Source organism: Cupressus sempervirens, chromosome 10 (assembly GCF_028749045.1).
Source record: "Cupressus sempervirens isolate cs-2001-9-10 chromosome 10, ASM2874904v1, whole genome shotgun sequence".
NCBI classification, from domain to species: domain Eukaryota; kingdom Viridiplantae; phylum Streptophyta; class Pinopsida; order Cupressales; family Cupressaceae; genus Cupressus; species Cupressus sempervirens.
The window spans coordinates 506,090,375-506,106,118 of record NC_143127.1 but is presented as its reverse complement, the minus strand read 5'-3'; the positions used below and the strand labels follow the sequence as shown (position 1 = coordinate 506,106,118).

Below are 15,744 nucleotides of genomic sequence, written 5' to 3'. Positions count from 1 at the left end.
AGCTCCTCAATCATTATGAGAACTTTATTCTTTTTTTGGTTTTCATTTCTCAAGTGAATTGCAAGGGAAAACAAGATTTCTAGATGAGAGGGGAACCTAGAAAGCAACAACTGAGAAATTGCAATGAATGGAAGGATAATGATTCTATATGGGAGATTTTGCAGAGAGTAAAAGTGACAACTTACATTGAGAGACTCCATGGGTATAAACCTCACATTACATAGACCTTTTTCAAAATTTGGTTTAAAGAAAGGGTGATTTTGCATGGGGTCACAATGAACTTGATTGAAGAGTTTATTTCTAAGTTTACGAGGCTCCCCATGGAAGGGATAAAATTCAGTAAGGAGACTAGTATCTCAAATGTGGCATTTAAGAAATTCCCAAAGACAAAAGTTGAAGATAAAATCTGGAGAAAAATGGAGACTTCTATGACCTAAAACAAATTAAGGTCATCTAGAGGGGCATGTTGTCATGTATCTATTGGCATTTTATTCTTGATGGTAGGGCAAAGATATTCCATAAATTTCACTTTGTTTTTCTAAATCATTTTAGGAAAAAAGATAGGATTTCCTTTCTATTTTATCTGAAGTATTCTTTGCTTCAAATCGTCTATGCTCCTAGGAAAAAAGATTCTCATCATGTGCTTCATTGAGGTTTAATTTTACTTATTGAAAAATTATGTAAAAGTACGGTCATTAAGCCCTCTCCTATTTTGGAGAAGAGGAAAGGGTCTGGTAATGATCCTTACTCAAAGAGAATTAAGGTTAAAAGAAAGGAGGGTACTAGTGATAGCAAGAAGGTTTTCAAATGGGAGAGAAAAAATAAAAACATGGAGGAAATTATTGAATCTAAGAATTATGACAATGATGACAAGATAGAAATGGAGGAGCTTAGTTCCAATCTAGATGGATATTCTGGGAGCAAAGGGGTGTCAACTAGTAAAGATAATGTGGAAGGTAGCAAGGATAGAATTACTGACTCAAATGTTGGGTTGGAAGCCCTAAATGAGGATGAAGAGAAATAGAGTGCTCACCCTACCCACCTAAAGAGGAATTTCAGTGAGGAGAAAATGGAGGAGGAAATTGGTAGGATATTGAGGATAAAGACCTTGCTACTAAGGACAACATCTTGAGTAAAGAGGAAAAAGAGGAGGATGGAGAAGTAGGATATCAATTATAATATCCAAATCAATACAATTACTACTGCCATTGATTCTGAGATTAGGGTTTTTGTTGATGGTAGGGAAGATTCTAATGAGGCTAAATTATCCTTTCTTCACTCCACTAAGCTTAAAGCAAAGGCTTCCCTTTAGGGTGATTCTTGGCTTTACAATGAAATTATAGTTCTTAAGAAGAAAATGGGGGTAATGCAAAAAGAGTTGGATTACGAATGCACTATGAGAGCTCAAATGGAAATACAAATTGGTAATGTCCTTGAAAAGCTCAAAGATTATGAGCAGGAGCTTCGTTAATTAAGGAAAGTGGTCAAAGAATGGAACAGGTCACTACTAGTCTGTGTGCTATGATGGCCAATCTGGGTAAGAAGAGTAATGAGGAGATAATGTCTCCACGTAATGTGGGGTTTAGGAGTCTAGGTGGACCTAGTAAGAGAACTAGGTAGAGCACAAGGAAAAAGGCCACTAAGGCTCTTGAGGCTCTAGTTTTAGCTTTAGCATACATTATCCAAAGTATTGCAGAAGAAGGTAAAGAGGTGGAAAATATCATCAAAGAGCTGTTGTAGGCATTGGTTTCAAAGCAGGTGTGTTGGGTGCTAGTCCAGGTAGTTTTACTAGTTTTTACTTTTTTTTTTCTAGCTTGTTTAAAACTTTTGGTTCCAGGTCCTTGTAAAACTTGGTTGCTTTTTATGGTTTAAAATTTTGGTTTTAGGTCCCTATAAAACCTAGTTTCTTTGTTTAAAACTTTAGGTTTCAAGTCCTTGTAAAACCTACTAGTGCTTAATGCTTATCTTTAGTTTTTGTAAAGGGTTGTAGGTCCCTCCAAAACTTTTTTTAACCTTAATCTAAAATAACATCAAAAGCATGTGATTAATAAGATGTTTTCTAAGATGGTATAAGTGTGAAAATGTGTCATAAGTATTGTATGTGAGTTTTGGATGTGAATTCACCAAGGTCAGAGCAATGTTTGATGCTAAGGATAAGTTGTGGACTTCAAAGGAATTGGAATGGCAAGATAAGTTGTTGTTTTAGTTAGTTCATTTTTATTGGATAGGTTATCTTGAATTATTTGGTGAGAACAATTATGAAGAAATTTAGATAGTGACTTCAATTGTCTTCCTATCAACTCCTAATAGGGTTGGAATAGCTCCTAATAAGGTTGAAATATTTTGACAGAGATTCAAAGTCTCCTAATAAGGACTCATATGTATTAATTGTTTTCATTTGACTCTTGATAGGGTCACACCCTTTCACAAGAAACATTTATATTAGTACATCATCTTATGGGCATCATTCCCACTGAGTTTTTCCCTTTGATCAAGAGTTTTCGTAGTTAACATATCTTGTGTCACATTATATGGTTATTATCTTGTGGTTGATATATCTTTTGATAACACATTTCAAATTTGTTAAAGTTGATAAAAGTTATTTAAAGCATTTAATTGATTCACCTCCCCCCCCCCCCCCCCCCAATAATATTGGTGGGCTTTATTTTCTAACATCTTCTACATCCATTCCTCATTCCTCTTGATCCAATTCAATTGGTAAGGTGAGCCATCAAATTTAATTAGAAAAATCCTATGATTGTAAAGTGAATTCATGCATTTACTTTACATTTGAGCATTTCAATTATTTCAATTCAAGGTCAATTTATAATTCAAGGTTTGACCATGGCAAATCCCACATCAACAAACAAAAACCATTTTTCTTGCAAGTTGCATATCTTAGAAAGGAAAATAGGTTGCAAATTTTGATACCCTTTTTGTGAAACTTTGGATGTGAAAAATCAAATTTAGGTTTCGACACTGTTGATCAAGGTTTTAGTTATTTCCTTCTCAAGGAAAAGTCATTCCTACTAATAAAGGTTGACTCTACCAAATAGTTGAATGATTTTTGAGTTTAAGAGATTTCACAATTTCAAGTTTGGATCTCGGATTATTCATCAATTAGAGTTGTGTAGACATCATAAAATAAACTTCAAAGTTCCTCATTCCTAGGGTAAGTCTTCTAGTTTCCTTCATTACTTGAGCACATTTATTTTCTATATCTAGCATTTTAATTTCATAGCTCTTGTTGCATCTAGGGTTTTAAGGATTGTATCCCTTCTCTAATTTTGTCACAACTAGATCTTGGCTTGCATTAGTGCTCCTTTATCATTTGGTTAGTGTTAATCTTCCTAGATCTATTTACCTTAGAAATAGGATTAAAATGATCAACTTCCTTGACTTCCTTCTTGAGTGTTCAGGCTAATGTTATGAACTTAGGTTTACTTTACTTGATTCATATTTTTCACATAACACAAGTAAAGATTGGTGTACAAGGGATATTCAAATATTAAAGGGCTTGAGTTTGAGGAAACATTTGTTTTATTAGCTAGGGTGGAGGAAATATAAATATTTCTTTCTTTTTTTTCACAAAAGGACTTTAAATTATATTATATGGATGCAAAATCAACCTTCCTAGAGAGTGATATAAATGGAGAGGTTTATATAGAACATCTAAGTGGATTCCAATTGTCAAAGGATCAATCCATAGTTTTTACACTTGAAAGGGATTTGTATGATTTTGAAGAAGCCCCCATGGTTGAGGATATAATATTGGAAAAACAATTACTTCAACAAGGTTTTGAAAAAGCTATTGTAAATAAAAAACTTTACAAATATTGAGGAAGAGAAACATGTTGATAGTTGTTTGTGTTTATGTTCACGAGATCATCTAAGCTAGAAGTAATGCTAAATAATAAAAACATTGTAGATGAGATGCTAAAATAAATTTATTTCTATGATTGGTGAGTTATTTATATTTTTAAAATTTATAATACATGCAATATGTTTGGTTTTAAGATATCAATCCAATCCTAATAAATCACATGAACGGGTTGTTGAGAAAATATTCTGATATTTGAAGGAGGCTCCAATTAGGATTTATGGTACATAAAAGATGTTAATTTCTCAGTAAATCTCATACTTCACAAAGGAAGTAACATAAAAAAAAGTGTTTTTCTTAGGAAGTGAATTATTTTCTTGGTTAACTAGAAAGGATAATTTAGTATACTTAATCACATCATAATTTGAATATATTAATACATCTTCATGTTGCACTCATTTTTTACAGATAAAACATCCTTTATAGGACATCAAATAGTGTACGTCAAGCCCATTCCAATTATGTGTTTTAATAATGTACTATAAACATCTCAAAGAGCCCAATATTATAACACTTCTAGTCAGCAATACAACAACAACATCTTTGAGTGAGAATAGGTGTGTCTATTATTTGTAGTTAATTATGGAAAAATAAATATAATAGTATGGAAAAAATCACTACTAGTGTATTAGAAAAGAACATCCCCTTATAAAATATGTATGATTTCTTTCTATAGAGATAGAAAAAATATGAGTTTATAATGAAGATCAAAACCCTAACTAGGGTTTACTTACAAGGAAGGACAAATTAGATCATCTCTACAAGTTGATCTTCGAAGAAATCTTTGTTTCCCCAAATCAGTACTAAGAAGGGGTTGAATCAGTACTAGCTTTCATATTAGTTAACTTAATTACTTTAAGGATAATTTTGAGTATTCTTTACTGATTATATGAAACTGTTGTTTCACCTATTTTATGTACATATATTTTGTGTAAATCCTATCTCTTACTTATATATTTGTATGTATTTCATTATCTAAGGTCTTTTGTGTTATGTGATCTATGGTTGATTCAATCTTGTTTAGTGAATGAATGCATTCCTTGACAGGTTAAATTTAGTTTATTTATTACATGTTAGATTGAGTATGATTAGTACTTTGATAGTATAATGATATGTTATTATTTAATTTAAGTAAAATCATAGGGAAGCAGTAACAAAAATAATCAATCCAGTGCATTAAGTTGTCCTTCTTCAGAGACTCCATCTCACTAATCAAGTCCTACACTTGGGAGATTCCATGTTTCACAAGATCACTTATCACCACCTAATAATAGGTGCACACTTTTGTGACAATAGTTACCTTAGTGTGAACTCTAATCATCAACAATCATTATTGTAACACTTATAGTTAGCAATACAACAACAACATTTTTGAGTGAGAATAGATGTGTCTATTATTTGTAGTTCTCAATAACAGAGCAATAATATATCTATTATATATCACTCATCAATGCATACATATATTAGAAAACAACTAATAACGAAATCATCAAACTCTTATTGACAAATCACCACCACACATCTTAAGATCTTGCAACTACAACAAGCAAAGGGTCAACATTAATTACAACACCAACTGGTAACAATTTATCTTACTTTAGCTTAACTACTAAGGATATTTTCATTAGATACTACTTAGATAAGAAGCATGTAGAATGAGAAGTCAATTTGGAGCATGTTTTCACCAAATATTATATTACAAATATATATTCACAGGGGAAGTTTTTAAGGATAATTTTGAGTATTTTTGTGATAAGCTAGGGATTATTAGAACTCTTACTGACTATATACATATAAGATGGTGCATCTATTTAGGAGGAGAGGCTCATGGTATATTATTTGTCTCTTGGAATGATGTGATCTACTTCTTGGGGAGAGTAGGAGATTTTAATGGTTATTTTTGATATTGGAAAAGGACATGGTACAAAGAGAATAAATGACAAGTTTTGATCTTAAGATAGTCTTGACCCTATGTCCTTAATGTCAAAGGGGGAGAGATTGTGTAATCTTAGTTTGTAAGATAAATTTTGGATAATGGGGGAGAGATTGTACTAATTTTTTGTAATATGAATAATGAGATATTATAAACATGTTGTGTGTTTCCATCAACAAAAAAGTGAGAAATTGTTACTAGTTTTTTTTGTAATTAATGTTGACCCTCTACTTGTTGTAGTTATGAGATCTTAAGATGTGTGGTGGTGATTTGTTAATAAGAGTTTGATGATTTCATTATTAGTTGTTTTCTAACATATGTATGGTTGATGAGTGATATATAATAGATATATTATTGCTCTATTATTGAGAACTACAAATAATAGACACATACATATATTCTCACTCAAAGATGTTGTTGTCGTATTGCTGACTAGAAGTGTTACAATAATGATTGTTGATGATTAGAGTTCACACTAAGGTAACTATTGTCACAAAAGTGTGCACCTATTATTAGGTGGTGATAAGTGATCTTGTGAAACATGGAATCTCCCAAGTGTAGGACTTGATTAGTGAGATGAAGTCTCTGAAGAAGGACAACTTAATGCACAAGATTGATTATTTTGGTTACTCTTTCCCTATGATTTTACTTAAATTAAATAATACCATATCATTATACTATCAAATTACTAATAATACTCAATCTAACATGTAATAAATAAACTAAATTCAACCTATCAAGGAATGCATTCATTCACTAAACAAGATTGAATCAACCATAGATCACATAACACAAAAGACCTTAGATAATGAAATACATGCAAATATATAAGTAAGAGATAGGATTTACACAAAATATATATACATAAAATAGGTGAAACAACAATTTCATATGATTAGGGAAAAATAAATATAATAGTAGGGAAAAAATCACTACTAATGTATTAGAAAAGAATATCCCTTTATAAAATATGTATGATTTATTTCTATAGAGATAGAAAAAAAATATGAGTTTATAATGAAGATCAAAACCCTAACTAGGGTTTACTTACAAGGAAGGACAAATTAGATCATCTCTACAAGTTGATCTTCAAAGAAATCTTTGTTTCCCCAAATTGGCACTAAGAGGGGGTTGAATCAACACTAGCTTTCATACTAGTTAACTTAATTACTTTAACTACTAGTTGCTTAAATAGTAAAAAAACAATGAAGGAAATAAAATAGAACCATATAAACTCACACAAAAATTTGTACATCAATGGTACATGAGTTTTTGTACATGGAAACCCTATGTGAGGGGATGAAAACCACAATGGGAGTAATATAACCACTAGCCCTTTACTGCAAATAAATTGTGGCCTAGTTAGAGGCTACAATTGTTCTTTCTGAGAACACATCCAATTATATTTAATGCTAACAATATGTGAGGATTAAAAGATCCTATCAAGCCTACCTCGTGATAGTATTTACAACACTCCTTTGAGGAAGTACCTTTTTAGAGGATTTATAAGTTTTGCTAATGAAGTATACCAATTTAAGAGCTTACAAATAGTTGTAATGGTAAGAAAAAAATGGAAGTGATTGAAGATACCTTGTAGATCTACTACATATACCTTGAAGATCCCTTGATCTCCTATTCCTTCTTTAGCTTTCCTTATGAACACTCTTGTGTCACCTTTCTCTCTTTCCTATTTGTTTGTGTCTCTAGTCACCAATCTATTATTTGGCTCTCTTCTCTAGAACTTTGTTATCCTTCTCTTTTGCTTTTAAAAAAAAAACAACTTATTTTCAAAATATGACATGTAAAATCCTATTTACACTTCCTAATACCTAGGCACCAAACTACATTTGAAAATCTTGCTCAAACTAGTAGATTTAAAATTTGAATATCATATACAGAATAGTCACACAATACTTGTGACTACCTACAAGTAGGGGTCTAGATTAGTAGGCCTAGTAGTCTACTTGTAAGCATATATGTAGCTTATGTCCTTTACATATTCAAATTTCAGTCACATCATGATGCTTACACATTCCTCTACTATTTCACATCAATGGTTACTCACCCTTCTTGTTTACTATCTATGATTGTTCACTTCACCTTTATGTCCATGTGACCTATCATTAACTATTTTCCTTGATCTAACAAGTGTAAGAGTCTATGGGTTGATGTTCTTACTCCACATATTCATCTCCCTTTTTCTATCAGTTTCCAATCAATGACAACACTATGAGACACTAAGAATTTATCGTCACTAGTCTCCAGTCTTCATGCTAATGTCACTAATAAGTCCAAGAATCAAATCCTTGTAAATATCTCATGACATATAAGTGAGTGGAAAATATTATAAATATTGGTCACAAAAAATCATGGCAATGAAGATGAAGATCATAACTAAGATGCAAAGTATGTGTGAAACATTCATATCAATTATCAGTCATTATATTGTCATTGATGTCAAGCCTACTATAATGAAGGATATGAATTGGTAAAATTAATCAAGCAAGACATATTACTTATTTATGTGAGCTACAATCATTTGAAGGATGTGATGTAGGATAAAGAAGTTGAAGACAAAGTATGAAGATTTGAATGAAGAAGAGATGCTAAGTATGTGAACTTAAAAGGGAAACTGATAAACTGGTCTATGATAGTATAATGTTGGTTTGATTATGTTACATGATTTCATGAAGTGCTAAGATCATGTATAAGATAGTTAGTTTGGTTGGTGTTGGTCTATTTTCAAGAAACTCTGTTCCTTTTGTCATTAGTGGAGTTCTTTCAAAATTTTAGGCCCCTATTGATGCCCTAGCATAAGGAAAGCCCTAATAGTGGAGGGTTTTTAGGTGAAACCCTAAGTGAGACAAAAAGGATGCCCTAATTTTTTATATCATCATTACCTTTTCCTTTTATTTAAAGAGATTTCATTTCCATGAATGTGTTTTAGGAGTGGCTAGTTGTTATCACTTTATAGTTTTCACCGCATTCACTTTTAAGTGTAAAAATTATGCCTATATCTTATATCACTTAACTAAGGGTTGTTCTATGTGAAAAGGGGCCTAAATTTTATGTTCCTTGGTCTCCCTTGCTCCATTTATTTTAATCAATTATTAAATATTTATTTTAATGATTTGGGAACTTTTCATTTTTAAGCACATGAAAATGATGTCTCTCTTAATCAATGGCACGCGTATCAGTGATGGATATGATCCCCATGATAGCAAGGTTGTGTGATCATGCCACATATAATTGTTGGGGCCATGTATCTCTTATTTTAAGCCATCATTTTCATGCTAAGTGTCCTCTCCTATATGGCATCACAACACGATGGTGACATGCATCCAACCTGTGACCCTTATGTTAGGAAACATAACAATATAGAACTCTAGCCTATGTTAACCCACTATTTTTGGCTTCTCATATAGAGATAACATGAGATGATAACACATAGAGCTGGCTTCATATCTAAATGTTTTCAATGGGGCCAATGCCAATTAGGATAGGGTTTTTGTCCAATTGGTCCACATTTATTTGTGTTAACGAAGGAAACTAAAGAAAGGGTATGAGGTGTGAAATTATAGAACTGAGATGCTACCACATGGATTAGATGATGTTTTCATTTCTTATATCATAGTGGGTCCTTTTCTTATGACTGTGTAGTGTCATGGCATCTCAAAATTTGACAAGGGTTATGGCAAGAATGCAAGATGACGACATGTGTCTCATTCTCAAACCAAATTTCCTTAGCAAGACCTGATGAATCAACTAGGACTTGATAGTTCATTGGGCCACATAGATCACATTAGCATGCTTAGTTATGAGGTGCCCACGTCCATTTTAAAAAGTTGATAATCAATGATCCTCGCATCTTCACTAAATACTTATCATCTCACAGCAATACAATGTGATCCCTCCACATGTCCCACCCATGGTAAGATGAATGTATCACCACTTAAAGAGGGAATAACACACAAACTGTGAATTGATGGTTGGGACTAAATCACTTGATTAAGATCAATCATCGATCTATTTGAATAAGAGTTGGTAAATTGATGGCATGTATCTTCTCAAGAGGCAATGGTAGTTGTATGGCGATGTTTCCATGTGTCCCTCCCACCCAGAAAGTATTGAATTTTCAAAAGAGCTTATGTAATCACATTGCTAGCTTTCTATTGGTTGTCGATGGATTCCAAGAATTGAATAGGATAATCGTTGGGAGTCAAAGGTTTTTTTAGTCGTCTGCTATAGAGTTAAAATTTGATCAACAGATGATTTTCAAATTTGAAGTATAGAGCCAAAGAGAGGAGTTTTTTAGCATGGAAAATAGATAGTTAATTTACATGATTTCTTAATAAATGATGATAAAACAAATTTAAAGGTTGTCATCTCATCGTATTTGTCACAAAATAAAACTAAATTACAAAGATAAAGTTGCAGAGCTTGAGGTTATATAGAATTGAAGTCAAATTACTTGGCAAGACTACAAATTAAACAAGTGCTATAAAATCCACTATATTTACAAATTTGACAATTTGGTTTCCTGAGGTTTATTTTTGTTGCATAGTAAGCTCTAGTTAGTATAACTCAAACCCTAGAAAAACCCTACTTGGGTAAAATCATATTCTCTAAGAAAATGTCTCCAAAGAAATATTCTAGAAAATTCAATTATGAAGATAGGAGGCTCCAGGATGACTTCATTAAACAATTACCTATGTCGAGGGAGGGCAAAGAATTTGTCGAAGGTTGGAAAATGTTGAAAAATGAAGTACAACTAGGTTTGAAAGATAATTTTTGAAATGTATGCAACACAAACATGCCCAAGAAACTAGAAATCATTAGATGGTTGTATGGCTAGGCTAATGCAGGAGCCCACTTAGCAATGTATGGAAGTACAACTTAGGAAAATTGGTGATGCTTATTGTTTTCCCATATGTTGACCTATTCTTGGAATTGGTAGATAGATATGATCCTCCACCACATGAGATCAAGGACATAGATGGAGGTGTTTTATTGAAGATTGTTAGAAATGGAAAAAGAAATATGTAAATAAGCAATACTAGGAAAGAATCTAAGCGAGTTAATGCATGAAAAGATATTACCATAAGATAGGAGAGAGAAGGCTTCAAGATCCAACACCATGAGACAAGATATTTGGAAAGGGGAAAACAAAGAAAACCCCTCGTGACATTATGAATGAGGCATGAAAAGCCTAAGAAGAGAGCGAGAGAGAGAGAGAGAGAGAGAGAGAGAGAGAGATAGAGAGCAATCGCTCATACAATAATTGAAAAGAGGAAGAAACCTCATTAGAAATGAGAGAGGAGGGACATCTCTTAAATAGAGATGAGAGAGAGGAGTTAGAATGTAACTCCCATGTCTAGGAATGCCACCATTCATAAGTGTGTGAGGCCAAGTGTGAGATTCCTCTTAAGGAGAAATAATCTAAATTACAAATTACAATAAATATTTGTCCTCACATATTCCACTAGAGGACAAAATAAGATGAAGTGGAAAAAGGACAAAAAAGAAATATATTAGGATACCTTGGCTTATATCCTAATATATTATAACAATAAAGAAAGGAGGTCTAACCTTGGTTTATAAACACACCAAGGAAAGATTACAACTTCTAACACCCCCCTTTAATCTTTACTTGGGGAAATTACATCAAAGGGTATTAAACCCATATTTTTACAATGAAATTCTAAATAGCAGCAACTTGATCTTTGAGAATGTCTTCAATTATGCAAAAGGTCTCTGTGAGTGTAGGTAGATCTTCGTAGATCCAAGAGAGAAGTGGATAGGTCATGAAACGTACACCAAATAATATTGTCTTGTATGTGACTGGATAGATTACCTGAAAAACATAGAGACAAGAAATGAGACAACTATCCACAAGAAGTATTTCATCTTATATGAAAATTAGAAATCCTTTGAATAAGGATAATAAAACTCTCATAGAGAAACAATGAGGAAAATAAAACATGTTACCACAAAGCAATGGAGATAACCTGATATCAAAAAATGAAGTATATGCTCAACAATTATCAATAAGTACAAAAAAGTTTGATCAATGTTCTCATGAAAAGTATATTATACTAATGTACTAATGACCATAGACAAGGCCAACTAATGATACTTGCATCAACATTGCATCAATCATGTGGATATAGACAATCCACTTAATGAATCATCTCACTACAAGTTAATGGGCTGCAGCACCATAACTTACATGACTCATGATCTAAGCAATAAAGTATGCAAATCATTATCACATTAATATATGAAGATAAAGTAAAAGGAGAGACATGTTGATCAAATTAGTATTATCCTGATTTTTGTTAGGATGCTAAAAGGAATGGATTATGAGGATTTAACAACATATTGCCTTCAAAATTGGATCAAATCATCTGAATTTGGAGGGAAAACTCCAACAATAGTATACTCTTCATTGAGGAACAAAATGGAACAACATGGAGGGAAACTCCATAAATATCAACCTTTCAAAGTGGAACCAATAGAACCAAATGGAGGGAAACTCCATATAAATATCAATCCTTTCAAAGTAGAACAAATAGGATCAAATGGAGGAAAATTCCATATAAAATGAGTGCACACCAATATAGGATGGAGGGATACTCCATGGGCCAGATAAGGAAACTATGTATCAGTTATACTGAAGGGACCTACATAGTTAACCTTGAAGAAATTGGCTCCCTATGCAACTCAAAGAAAATATCATATAAATCATGTAAATCAATGGTATAAAACCATAAAATGCCAACATGGGCATGGAACGATGCTATAAAAGCATAAAAGTGCAACTATGTGCACATCAAAATATCACAATAAGGTTGAAGGCAAATGTGTAAGATAACTCATAATCCAAACAAAATTTAGGTAAATGCAGAGATCCAAGGAAGATCAATGAGAAATAAACAGTATATGGATATTAGGTAGAAAACTCCATTCAGGGTAAACATGAGTACTTAAGTGATTTTATGTATTGGAGTCTTGAGCAGATGAATTATAGAGAAGAAAAAGAATAGACTTCATAAATTAATAAAATCACAATAGCTTGTATATTTATCTGGGCATATATGTGGGGCCCCATATATACTTGAATAAATATACCTAAAATATGAAATCCTACAATGAAACAAGGTCATATCTAGCTCACATGGAAGCCAAATTATTGATGGAACATAAATACGTGTTCTAAAAGAAATAGAGTTGAGGTACTTACCTTCATGCTTGATCAAAATTAAAATGAAAAAATAATATAAGTACCTAAATTCACAAAAAAAATGATAAAATTTCTATCATTTTCTCTACAAATTCAAATTTATTAAAATGCATTATAAGATTTTAAGAACGTAAACTTGTCAAATAAGATCAAAAACTTTAGTAGGCATCAATATAGGAGATGTGAAAGGCTAAACAAATTGTGGACAAGATCAATGTGAGAAATCATTAAAACTCAATTGTTTAAGAAATATTAATAAAAATTAAATTGGCAAGAGAATATGATTATGAAAACTTCTTAATCATATAATATGTATTTATAAAATTTAGAAAGAATTTTTTAATAATATATCTCTTAAAATAAAAAATGGTTTTGGAAAGAAACTTCATTACAAAAATTTATGATAGCAAAAGCCAAAACAAATATCCTTCTTTTATAAATAATATTTTAAAACAAATAATGTACTTACTCAAACTAAATGCATTTTATATTAAAATTTGTTATTGGTGTGAAAAGCTATAATTCAGAGAAACTATCCAAAATCCTTCTCCCAATCCTTCTCTGCAGAAACAGATTGATAGAACGCTTGACGCCATCTGCGAGTATATATTTATTGGAATCTTGTCACTATTCAAATAGCATAGCATTTATTTATTCAAATCCATCTCTATTCAAATAGTGTACTCTCTCTTCATTTCTGTGGAAAAACATGAAACGCAGTTGGTGGGCATTTTTCTTCCTAATGTTCCTCATGATATTCAAGATTTCACCTCCCATTACACAAGCTCGAAAACCACCTTCACCTTGTTTAGCTTGCTCAGGTAAGGATGTATAATTATAATAGTGAAATATGTATGATAAAAAATTGGAATGAATATGAATATATGTTGTTTTGTTATAAAACAAAACAAAACTCAATAGCAGTTCCCTTGAAACACATTTGCAATACATTTAAAACACAAACAAAAACTCATAGATTATGAAATTTTGAAATGCATGCAGACTTCCTCCCATACATGTACCAATCAATATGCAACAAAAAAAATGGTGAACCCAAAACAAAAGTACTTTAAAAGAGAAAAGCACACTGACCCACACTCTGAAAAAGTAAAGACATTATTTTTGACAAATGCTAACATATTACCTGAAGAACAGGATGATCAATAATATCTATGCCGATTGAAGAGATATGGAAGAAAGAGCTATAGACTTTAAGAATAGCAATATAATGAGGACAGAAGAAGATGACCCATTATTTATACCAGATGAAAATAGGAGAAAAGTTCTCTCTTAGCTCATGATGTAAGATATTAAGGTTGTATTGCAATAATTTCCAAAAAAAAGCAATTGGGTATGAGATAAAGCGAAAGATTAAAATGAATGTAAGTGCCATTTTCTAGATTTGGAAAAGTTTATTGAAAAAGGAGTTCAAGTAAAGCTCACTGGTGGCAGCCAAGTAACAGGTACCTTGAAAGGCTATGATCAACTATTAAATCTTGTGCTTGACGAAGCAGTGGAATTTCTTAGAGATCAAGATGATCCTCTCAAGACTACCGATCAGACGAGGCCCCTTGGTCTTATTGTTTGTAGAGGGACTACTTTTATGCTTGTTGCACCAATAGATGGAACTAATGAGATTGCAAATCCATTTGTTCAGACTGATGTTGTTTAATTGAATGAACATATATATATATCTTGATAAATATGGCAAATAGAAACTTGTATTCCTTGCATTTTTGTATAAGGCAAAACATTTTTGTTTTCAAAATGCTATGCAATGGCAAACTTGGCAACCATTTTGTGGATGTACTGTTCCAATGGATTGAAAGGCAACATCTATGGATTGGAAAGCTTTTCCCTAGCAAAGTTTGATTAAGAATGGAAAACAGACAATACATATGACTGCAATTTACCTCTAAGCATTGTTTGAAAAACTTTCTTCACATGAATTGGTACTTCTGAACTTAGAAGATATATCTTTGTAGTTGATGGTTTGTTTTTGAGGAAAAATTTCACTAGTACAGTGCTAGGAACTAATCTGAACGCCAACAACTGCATCAATCTACAATGTGCTGCCACTCAAAAAGATTCTATAATATCATGCTATATATATATCTGTCAAAAAATGGATGCTTTCATGAGTAAAGGCAAGTAACCACAATTGCATAATACGAAGAGGAAAAAGGTATACTAGCAGTTGTAGCCATATCAAATGATAATGGATTCCATATATACAAAATATGAGAGTAGACTAATGAATAAAAACCCATCATAGCACGATACATGGCAAAGGTAGTAGATTCTAAATTGAGGTGATAGTAACGGCTCTGAGAATGCCTGATACGCAAAATAGCACAAAATTTTTTTTTTGAAAACTCTATATACTCGATAAATTCCCTGTGCATGCCAAATAGGATAGAGCTACAATGAATACTACCATTTCTGGGAACAAATTTCAAATAAAAGTTTAAGAAAAGTGTTACCGAACAGCAAAAAAATAATGGCAAACAAACAAAAAAATTACAGTGCTAGCCTATAATAGAAATGGTGCAGGATAGCCAGAGAACTAAACAACATGCGTTGGGTGTTTATACTAGATTGGAATGATGATAAAGATTGTAGATTGTTGTGAACTAGAATAAGAAGCAATCAAAGGCGACATTCAACCCAAGAATTGAAAGATGTGAC

At 32.2% G+C, this 15,744-nt stretch overlaps 1 pseudogene; it reads left to right on the top strand.

Annotated features, from left to right (window-relative positions):
* Positions 1–829: 829 nt before the first annotated feature.
* On the top strand, positions 830–14,861 carry LOC149534885 (sm-like protein LSM7 pseudogene; annotated as a pseudogene).
* The last annotated feature ends 883 nt before the right edge of the window (positions 14,862–15,744 follow it).